Here is an 11560-nt window from a genome sequence, read left to right as displayed (position 1 = left end):
GCCAGGTGAAAACCCTAGTGAGTGAAGCTAGGTGAAAGTCCTGGTGAGTGAAGCCGGGCAAGGGAAAATCCAGATGAATCAAGGGTGATCGGACATCTGGTGTTGAGAAGGTCAAATAGGTCAAGGGAGTGACCGGATACTTGACACGAAGAGAAAAGTCCAAGTGGGTCAAAGGGATTGACCGGACACTTGGTGAAGAGTCTTAGCAGGTCAAGGGAGTGACCGGATGTTAAGCATGATGTACCAACAGGTCAAGGTTGACCGAATGTTGGTTTGGAAGGTTTGGGACTTGGTTTGGGCAAAAACCAAGCTCTGGATCGATCAGTGAATCGATCCAGTGATACACTGGGTATCTGGATCGGTCTGGTGACCGATCAGTAACCAAACAGTAGCCTACTGAGTGTTATCTGATCGGTTTGCAGACCGATCAGGAAACAACGATCAGAAGGCAAGAAGTTCGGGAGAAAAGCATGCTGATCGGTCCCTAGGACCGATCAGGGTCTTGCTGGACCGATCAGGAGATGTTCTGATCGGTCCAGCCCTAGCCGTTGGCTCACAACGGCTAGTCTTCTGTCTTCTCTTCTTCGCAGGTATAAAAGAGGGCTGAGGGCTTCTACAGTGCTTCTTCACCGAAGCTTCTGCTTCTTCTTGATCTTCTTCTTGCTTTTGCAAGTGCTGTGCTAGAGCTTTGTTAAGCTCGCTTCTGAAGCTTCGCGTGAGCTTCCTCGACTTCTTCGACTGGGTTCATGCTGTTGTAGGTGTCGCTTGAAGCTGCTGCTTCATCCAGTCGACAAGAAGGCAAGCTAGGGTTATTACATCTTTGTATTGTACTTAGTTTCTTGCTGTATTCTTATACTCCTGTTTATCTTGCTGTTGCAAGACATTGTGGCGAGGTTTCTCCACCCAGAAGGAGTGATTATGTAAAATACCGGAAAAAATAGGAAATATGAATAAGGGAATTTTTCAGAATTTTTGGACATTTTTCGGGAATTTTTCGGAGCTCGTACGGACGAGTTGACGGGGACAAAAACGGGGCTCGGAAAAGCCTGTTTAGGATACCCTGTTTTAATGAGGAAAAGTTTTAATTTTCCTTTTCCTTTTCTTTTTCTTTTATTTTTCTTTTCCTCTGGTTTTTTTTCCCCGACGCCGAACTCGTGCCATTTCCCTTTCCTCTCCCACGCGTGCCGAAGCCGACGCCGAGCCCTAACCGCCGGAGCTCTAACCGGCGACCCCGGCGGTTTTCCTCTCTCCCTCGTGCCTAATCCGTGACCAAGGGAAGAAGTCGACGCCACTCCACCCAGCGCCGCCGGTCCAAAAAGCCCTAGCGCCGGTGCCCTAGCGCCCAGCAGTGCTCGGCATCTCCTGGCACAACCTGACCTCTCCCTCTCGGTGTGTTGCTGTCGCGTCGCCGCCGGCCGAGCTATTCTCCTCAGTCCTACTTCTCCGGCCAACTTCTCCTCTCGGACTTGCGATTTCCTCATTTCTTTCCTCACCGGCGCACATCTTCGACCAGGGGCAGAGCCGAGCCCTAGCCTCGCCTTCTTCTGGTTTTCTTGCGTTGTGCCCTAGGTTTTCTCTTGCTGTTGGATCCGAACAAAACAGTAGTGAGGTGAGCAGCCTACCCTTGTTGGATGCTTGGTTTTGAATTTCTGTTTTTGATCAGGATAGTGTATCTGGTTTTGGGTCTCTTGCCGGTGCGTATCTGTTTGGGTTTAGTATCAGACAGGAGCAAGCAGTGACGAGTTCTTCTTGTGTCTCTGCTTGATAGTGCCGAAGACAATACCGAGCTGTGTTTTAGCCGGATCTTGGAGGTAAGTATGGTTGGTATTGGGATTATAGTGATTTAATTCTGTACTGTGGTTGAATCTCGAATCTGTTTTGTGATCTCCCCTATTTACCTCATTTTTTTTTTGGTCCGAACAGGGTACTAGAATTCCAGAAGAGGATAAATTGCTGTGGGGTTTTTTCTTAGATCTGGCAGTCATTGCTTCCAGCAAAATTCTTTGATTTCCAACCAAGAACGGTTGTGGAAATTGAGGTAAGATGTAGTGCAGTGGTTTCTTTTGATGTAGCATGCATTGAATTGAAGGAAAGGTTAAGAAATGGAATTTGATTCGAATTTATTTTGTTAGGCCGGATGTATATATATATATATATATATATATATAGACCTTGATCAAATTGTATAGTGGAACGAATTAGGGTTTAGGAAGCTAACCCTAGTTGGTTAAGGTTTATGGATTAAGGTTTTGCCCTAATTTAGTGTAAAGGATTTTTATTTAGCTATTTATATGGTTGTAGCTAAATAAAATATATTTCTATTCGTGACACAGGATTTTGACGCGAGACGAGTATCTCGGAGTCAGATTGGACCTTTCTATTTTCGGAGGCGGGTACTTTTGATTTTTTTGTCTTTGATATGCTTAGTAATGAAATTAACATATTGCATTAATTATGTCCTTTGTTTGTTTCGGTTAGTCACTACCCAATATCTGATACATGATTGATTGATTGCTTGATTTGCATCCCATGTATACTTTATTTGCTTATACATGCTTATAGTGGGTAGTGATATACCATGCTTCACCATGTTCAGGACCTAGGTTTTTATACCTTCTGTGTACCTTGATTTGATATGATTCTTTGACCTAGGGTGCACATTTCTATATATATGGATTAGGCCAGGATGTTTATATGGTTATTGCCATGCATCATTTGCATGATTGCATGCTGTTCGATAGTTCGCTCCATTATTGCTGAGCACATCGCCAGTTACATGAATCTGCACACACCACCACTCATGGGTTAGTGGTCGATTCAGGCTGAGTGTGTTGCAGCAGGGACTCTGTTAGGCACCGTTGGTCCGCTCATGGGTAGTGTGACACAACGTGTTATCCGACAGGGATTCCTCCCGTCATCGTGTAGGGAGTTGAGAGCATTGTGCTCCCCATCTATGATTTGGGGTAGGAGGATAGGTGTACTCGACAAGCATCCGTCCACTCGGTCACTCATCGGGAGTAGTGACGTCGAGTGCACGGTTGTCATGACCCTACCCACTCGGCCTCACTTTTGTATGAGATGATCGTCGGCGTGGGTGACCGGGACGCATCATTGGCATCATATGCATGATGCATTTATTGCTGTGTTTGTGTTGTTGCATTTATATGCTGCATATTGTTTGGATACCTATGTTTGACATACATGATTCCTATACCACTCGGATTGTTTGACCTTATACTCGGGACCTGTTAGTACAGATTCTCCTGTTTACTTCGGATGCATATTTATATCTTTCTTATATCAGGTATACGCATGATTAGTGTTAGGTGTTATTTCTTTACTTTGCATATCAATTGTACCTGCTGAGTGTTGGACTCACCCCGCCTCCATTGTTGTTATTTCAGGTTGATGCTGTCAGGAGGGAGTTACAGTCGCTAGTCCCCACTGCACGTAGTGCTACTCCTCTGCTGTTTTTTTTTGAGTTGTTGTTTTATTTTAGCTTTTCGCTATCAGACTTTGTTTTAGTTTTGTTTTGGACTTACATATGGATATTGTATGGAATCTTTCCGTTGGATGAATTTTTAGTATGATTTTGATTTACTCTACTACATGCCTGCCTGGACGGCAGAAGAGGTAAGAAAAAAATCGGATTTGGGCTTTACGAGTGTAGTTGAGTAGGGTTGATTTCGAGTCAGAGTATTACTATGTTGTTTATTTTATTAACTGCATGGTTGTGACAGCCAGAGGCTGAATACATATATAAATTGCGTGGTGATTGATTTTATTTACTGTTATTATTCCAGCCGCCTGTGGCTGAGGTATTTGTGAGATGTAGAAAAGTTTCAGATTGTCCACCGTACAGGGGAGATGCTGCCGAAATTTTCTCGGACAGGGACTCCTCTGGGGCGTGACAGATTATTAGCTGGGTTTCCGGGGACTCATCCACCGACGGATTGATAGGCGTTGTCCACCTTACGGACACGCTGAGGAGTAGGAGTTTCATCTCCGAACCTCGTTACATCCATCGAGTTTGAGGAAGAAACGAAAGAATTTGGGGCGGCTATTCACACTCTCCTCTCTAGCCTCGATCATCGATCCTAACCCCAGTAGCTTTCACAAGAACAGATGTATTTCTATTGCTCAAGGCTCCCCATATCATGCAAGGTGCCTCAAACATGTGAGGGGGTCCATGCGTGGTGCTTACACAGGCGTGCAATGTAAAATTATACACACACACACACAAATTGTAATTTTATTTTTTTCCTTAACATTATAACACAACCCCTAAATCCTAAAGTTAAAAGTTTATTAACATAATCGGCAGATTTAAAAAAAACAATGCATTCGAGGGTTGTGAGTGTTACTCACGACATTCGCGCAGGATAAAAAGAGCACGTGTGTGTGTGTGCGCACACACACACACACATTTATTACCCTACACACCCTTATATGGGCAATTGTGGGTGACAGGCAACGTGGTGATTTCTGACTACTTGACATTCCAGTATAAAATATATGCCTAAAATAAATGGGTGCCCACCTCTGTCGCAATTCATACATCAACGACAATTGATCAATTTTCTCCAAATTAGCAGACTTGATAACCTCTTGCCATGACTTCTCAAATTTATCAGGTATTGTAGAATTTACAATGATATTCTTTATATTTTGATAGTGGTTTTGAAAAGTCAAAGGGTCTAATTTATCTAGAAATTTATTCAGTATATGACATAAACAAAATCCATACACTGTCTGAGGGAAAACATGGGCAATGACTTTCGTCATAGTAGGATCCTAATCAATGATGATCACATTTAGTGCACCTTTATGCATGACTTCTATTAACTTGTTAAACAACTAAATAAAGTACTCTATTTTCTCATCACTTAGAAACCTACAACAAAAAATAATTATCTAATGATGATTATTCTCTCCTACAAATGGTGTAAAAATCAACCCATATTTGTTGGTGTTATATGTCATATCAAATACGACTACATCACCAAATACACTATATTCCCTTCTTGATACATGATCCGTCCAAAAATACCTATAAAATTTGTTATCTGAATCAGTATCGTAATTAAAGGAAAAACCTAAATTATTCTTTTTCTTAGAGGCAAATAACTCAATTATTGTTTCAGCATTGATACCCTTTTGTTCATCCCTTAGCTATTTCTCGAAGTTTCTAATATCTCTTTTTATGCAACATACATGTTCAAGGCCTCCATGCTCTATATCCAATAATCATACTTGTTGATAGGTTGGTACATCAGCCTTTGAAAATTATTGAGTGAATGATTTCTTTGTCGCCGAAATACTACGATATGAGCGCAGCAATGTTGTACGAGACGAGACTGGATGATTATGACTTTCAATGAAGTTAGTGATAACCCAATTAGGTCCAGTTTGTTTCTTCACTAATGAAATCTTTGACTTACATCTAGTTCTAATTTCGCCATGTGCTTTTGTCTTTTTGATTTTATCACTTTGTTTGTGCATATTCCGTTGACCATCTGTATGTCCTTCTTTAAAGCATACAAATTTTTTCTAGGATACTTCATTAGTTTTTTTTTTTTCCTACTATTGCTTATTCTTGTGCCAAATCTGGCTTTTTGTGCATCTTGATTATATAATGAAAATGCCTCTTCGAATGATGAAAATTTCATCTCAATTTTTGATTTTCAATCATCATTAATTTAGGGAATGCATAGCTGAGTATCACATTAATTTTCTTCCATTAATGTAGAATGTCTGATTCAAAAAATTGAGTAATAGTATAGGGGGAAGCACAACAGTATATCAGTTGTCGAAGAGATATAAGTTGAGCTTAAATGCTAATTGGAAGTTTATTAAGCAATGGTTTTCTTGCTTTGGATGTATATGCTAAGATAATTTGTATTTGCCTATTTTTTTAAAAAAATTAAAAAACCCAGCACCAATGTGCTACTGGTTTTTGAAAACCAGCAATAACGTTGGTGTTGGTTTTCAAAGAACAACAGCACGTTGGTGCTGGAATTAAAAGAACAACAACACGTTGGTACTGGTATTGAAAGAACAGCAACACGTTGATGCTAGTATTGAAATAACAACAGTAACGTGGTGGTGGTGGTATTGAAACAACAACAATATGTTGGTGGTGGTATTGAAAGAACAATGCCACGTTGGTGCTAGTATTGAAAGAACAATGCTACGTTGGTATTGGTATTTAAAGAACAACGACACGTAGTTGTTTTTCTTTCAAAAACCACCACCAACATGCTACTGATCTTTCAATACCACCACCAACGTACTGTTGCTCGATTTTGAAAGAAACCTAGCACAAAACCATCACATTGGTGCTAGTTTTAAAAGAAAACCAACACACCATTGATTGACGTCGCTTTTAAAATTAGTATTTTGAAGATAATTAGCACACGAGTGGTGCTGATCTTTCAAAATGGCGCATTCCATCTCTTAATAATCTCCCGTGGAATGTGCCATTAAGAAATATGAGTAGAAAAAGGAGAGAAGGGAGATGAGCAGTACAGGTTGGACGAAAACTTTAATTGACTCCACGTGAGAAGATATGCTGAAGAAGATGACCTGGGTCTAAGGTCTAACGTGGGGGAAGAGGGTTTAGGGCACCAACATTTTGAAAACTAGTGACGGAAAATGAAGGGAAGGGAAGAGAGAGAGAGAAAGTGCCAAAATATGCCCGTACATTTTAAAGACAAAGAGAAAATGTTGGATTTTTGTCCACGTCAGCTCGCCACGTTGCTTGTCGCCCACAATCACCCATATAAAAGTGTGCAGGATAACAAAATTGTATATTTATATATAGGAATGTTAGTCTGTACACTCATTTGATACACACTCTTGGGCGACTATCATAACTCCGGATGTCTTGATTTAATTTTGAGAATTAGAGCACTTGGGGATACACCTGGACGCTCGAAACTATAAGGGTCGCCCAAGTGTGTCACTACAAAAAATCAATGGATAAGGGATGAAATTTTGGGACAAATAATTTTTGTCCCAAATTTGCAACATATTTAGTGTTGGTGCGGGAAGCATCCGACGATCGAACATATGTTTTGATTATGTCAAAGGGTTCAAAGTTAAGGTGTTTTGTTTACTAATATGTTGAATGAGCATTGCAGGAAAAGTCCTAAGTGTACTTAGGCAAAAGTCCTAGCTGCGATTAGGCAAGTAGAAAACCATAGGGAGCGGTAACCCTAGGTCATAGGGGTGGTAACCCTATGCGGAAAGCCTTGGCGGGTCGAGGTCTTCGGGCAAAAATCCTAGGGGGTGGTAACCCTAGGTTGAAATCCTGGTGTCACGAACCGGGTAGAAGACTGGACAGGTCGTGGATCGGACGTCCAGCATGAAGACCGGAAGACTCGAGCACCGAGCAAAAGTCCAGTCGGTCTGGAGGACCGAACTGGCAAAAGATAAAACTCTCTTGAGTGGAGTAGGTGAGGACGCATTCCCCGGAAGAGGGAACAGTAGGCGTCGGTTTGACCTAGGGTTTTCGGTATGAAATCCGAAGTCAGAACCGGACAGCCCAAAGGCTGTCAAACATTTCATATATTATATTTACTATGTATTAACTTTGTGCTGCAGGATATTTTGGGACTAACACATCTTGCATGGACTAAAACAAAAAGCTTGCCTCGGATGAACAGTACTCGAGGCACCGTCCATGGAGCTTGGAGGCGCCTCAAGTACAAGGCAGAAGCTAGCTGCGAAGAGAAGCTGGAGGCGCCTCCATAGGCATTAGAGGCGCCTTGGACTGCTTCTTGGAGGCACCTCCATGGGGCATTGGAGGCGCCCTCAGGCGGATAAGAGGCAGCGATGAGAGCTTATCACAGCGGTCAACTCGGGATAATTTTTTGGGTCCGAGGCGCCTCCATGGGGCATTGGAGGCGCCCTCAACGTCCAATAAAAGGCAGTCTCGAGGCAGCATCAAAGACATCACCTTCTAAGCAATCCCTGTGCAACGAGCTGCTAACGAGACGTTCGGACAAAGCCGCAACTTGACGCTGACGACCCGGAGCTCTGAATCTGCAATTTTCTATTGTCGTTGGTATATTTAGTTGTTCTTTTGATTATTGTACTTCATTTTGTAAACACTTAACGAATTTATAGTTGTTGCCCAACGTAAACGCTCAACGAGCGTGGGCCTTGGAGTAGGAGTCGCCACAGGCTCCGAACCAAGTAAATAACCTGTGTCTTTCTGTGTTTGTCTTTTAGTTTATTCCGTTACGTTTCTTTGATAAAGTTTTAAATCATAACGAATTAGCCACGAGCGCTATTCTCTCTCCCCCCTCCTACTCCTCTAGCGCTTCTCGATCCAACATTAAACAACAAAAAAAAAAAATTCATCCCAAATTAGCAATAAATTTTGCAACCAAATGATTTCGTCCCAGAAATAACAACAAATAAAATTTCGTTACACATTTCGTTACAATTTGGCAACGAAATTTAATATTTGTTCCAACTTCTGCGACAAATAAAATGTTCGTTGGTGATTTTGCAATGAAAATGAGATTCATTGCAAATTCTGTGACCCAAATCTGGGATGAAGCCAAAATTCGTCCCTAAATCAGGGATGAATCCAAGATTCGTCCTAGATTTCAAAAAATAAAAAAATAAAAGAAAAATTAATCGGAACCCCTAAATATTGACCTAGAGATATCAGAATTCCATGAAACAAGTTTCTATGGATTTCAAATTTACTCCTAATCATAAATATGTCCTCATTGTTGGTGCAACCTTAGGTCAAGGTTGACCTGGTTGACCTGACTCGAGTTGACCTGACTCGAGTTATATTTTGATGTTTGACTTAGGAAGATTGTTGGTGCAACCTTAGGTCAAGGTTGACCTAGTTGAGTTGTATTTTGATGTTTGACACTCGTGGAAGAGTTGTATTCTTGATATGGGACAAGAATAGATGTTTGGGAGAGTATTGGTGCAACCGTAGGTCAAGGTTGACCTGGTTGACCTGATTCGGGAAAAAGTCCAAGTATGGAGACTTGGCAACGGAAAAGTCCAAGCAGGGAGCTTGGCACTAGAAAAGTCCAAGTATGGAGACTTGGCACTGGAAAAGTCCAAGCAGGGAGCTTGGCACGCGAAAAGTCCAAGTATGGAGACTTGGCACGGGAAAAGTCCTGGTGAGTGAAGCCAGGCAGTGGGAAAGTCCTAACTGGGATGTTAGGCAGTTGGAAAGTCCTGGTGAGTGAAGCCAGGCAGTGAGAAAGTCCTAACTGGGATGTTAGGCAGTGTGGAAAGTCCTGGTGAGTGAAACCAGGCAGTGGGAAAGTCCTAACTGGGATGTTAGGCAGTGGGAAAGTCCTAACTGGGATGTTAGGCAGTTGGAAAGTCCTGGTGAGTGAAACCAGGCAAGGGAAAATCCAGATGGATCAGGGATGATCGGACTTCTGGTGTTGAAAAGTCTAAGTGGGTCAAAGGGATTGACCGGACACTTAGCGAGGAGTGCTAGCAGTCAAGGGTGGCCGGATGCTGGGCATGATGTACCAACAGTCAAGGTTGGCCGGATGTTGGTGTGGAAGCCTTAGGTTTAGGGTTGAAAAGTTTGGATCGGGGACCGATCCAATGATATGGCTCATCGATCGGTGCGGTGACCGATCGTGATCGATCGATGCTATCGATGGTTATCGATCGGTCTTGAGACCGATCGGGAGACGATGGCGGCGGAGAAAGAAGCCTGATCGATCCGTAGACCGATCGGGAGGTTCCTGATCGATCCGTGGACCGATCAGAGAGGTTTCTGATCGGTCCATGGACCGATCGGGACCGGAAACGAAGCATAGGCTTCTTTCCACGGTTGGTCTGCACCGATCGAGATGTTACTGATCGGTCCACAGACCGATCAGGGCTTCGATCGCGACACCTGATCGGTCTGCAGACCGATCAGGGTTCTAGCCGTTGCGACGCAACGGCTAGTTTCTTCGCTGTTTCTTCTTCGCAGGTATAAAGGGGCTGAGAGCTTCTACAGGGATACTTCTTCTTCTACTTCTCCCTGCTTCTAGCTTGCTGCTGCTTGCGATCTGAGCTTTGTTGAGCTCTCCCAGTAAGCTTCGTGTGAGCTTCCAGTCGATGGTCAGCTGCTGCTGTTGTCCGAGAAGTTGTTGCTTCACAGGCAGTCGACGAGAAGGCGAGTTAGTGTTTATACATTGTTCTTGTCTTTCTACTTGTATTCCTTGTATTCTAGTCTGCTGTTGCAAACGTTTGTGGCGAGGTTTCTCCACCCACAAGGAGTATATTGTGTTAGCCGGTTTTCCGGGGGCTCATCCACCGACGGATTGATAGGGCTCGTCCACCTCACGGACACGCCGAGGAGTAGGAGTTCATCTCCGAACCTCGTTACATCCTTGCGTTTGAGGTTTGCTTTCTTCTTCTTAGTTTCTTCCTTGTATTTCCGCTGCAACTAACCTAATCGTAGGAAGAAACGAGAAAGATTGGGGTCGGCTATTCACACCCCCCCTCTCTAGCCGTACGAAGGATCCTAACAAGTGGTATCAGAGCGAAGGTTCGCTCTTCATCGGATCAACACCCGTGGGAGCAAAGCTAGAGAATGGATCTCTATGGAGAAGATGTCACCATTCCACCCTTCTACGAATGCGGCGACTTCGCGTATTGGAAGGTAAGGATGAAGTATTTTCTTATGACTAACATAATGAATTGGTTTTGTGTACAAGAAGGATTTACTCCTCCGGTGGATAAGGAAGGAAAACCACTTGAGAAGAAGGAGTGGACAAGAGAACAAATTCACAAATCCGAAATCAACAAAGAGGTAACGAAAATAATTGAATTTTCATTGCCTACTAACATCTTGTGTAAGATAGGTTACAACAATGCCAAGGAATTATGGGATAACTTGGCCAAGTACCATGAAGAGAGCTCCACTTCAAGCCATGAAGAGGAGCCTAGTGAGCCAAGTAGCTCACATCATGAAGAGAGCAAATTGGAAGTTGAGGGTTACTCAACATCTAAAGAAGAAGAGGAAGTGAGTTCTTCTTCTTCAAGATCGGAGCACGAAGAAGAAGCTTCTACCTCCGGGAGGGATGAAGAAGAGAGCATCCATTCATCCTCAACCCTAGGTAACTCAAACACTTTAAGTTCAAGTAAATTGCATATAATGTGTTTTGAGTGTAGGGAATTTGGGCACTACAAGAGTAAGTGTCCAAAGAGGGTAAGGAAGACTCCACCGGCGCCAAAGGTCAAGGAGAGTCCCGACACACAAGGGCAAGGAGCACGTGGTGTGCTTCCAATGCAAGCGAAGGGGACATTATCGGAGTCATTGTCCGAGGGGGAGGCAACCTCACAAGGGCAAGAGACCGAGCACTTCTATAGGGGGAGCTAAGGCAAACCCTAAGGTATCATTTAAGTCTCATTCGTGCAATACTAGTAAGATGCATGCTAGAAATTTTATTGCACTAGTCAATAATGATAAGCATGATAACATTAGAAATCGATACACATGCTTAGGTGCCAAACATGTGAGCCTAGATAAGGATAACACTAGGAAAGCCAACCCTAGAATTACCTCATCTAA

General features: G+C 43.0%; 1 long non-coding RNA gene across 1 annotated transcript; it reads left to right on the top strand.

Annotated features, from left to right (window-relative positions):
* Positions 1-1475: 1475 nt before the first annotated feature.
* Positions 1476-2356, top strand: LOC122003951. Its single transcript, XR_006118170.1, has 4 exons — positions 1476-1609; positions 1717-1811; positions 1924-2038; positions 2334-2356. It is a non-coding gene; the product is annotated as an uncharacterized LOC122003951 (long non-coding RNA).
* The last annotated feature ends 9204 nt before the right edge of the window (positions 2357-11560 follow it).

This window comes from Zingiber officinale, chromosome 7B, assembly GCF_018446385.1.
Source record: "Zingiber officinale cultivar Zhangliang chromosome 7B, Zo_v1.1, whole genome shotgun sequence".
Classification (NCBI taxonomy): domain Eukaryota; kingdom Viridiplantae; phylum Streptophyta; class Magnoliopsida; order Zingiberales; family Zingiberaceae; genus Zingiber; species Zingiber officinale.
The sequence above is the reverse complement of the archived record's forward strand: the minus strand, read 5'-3'. Positions and strand labels throughout refer to the sequence as shown.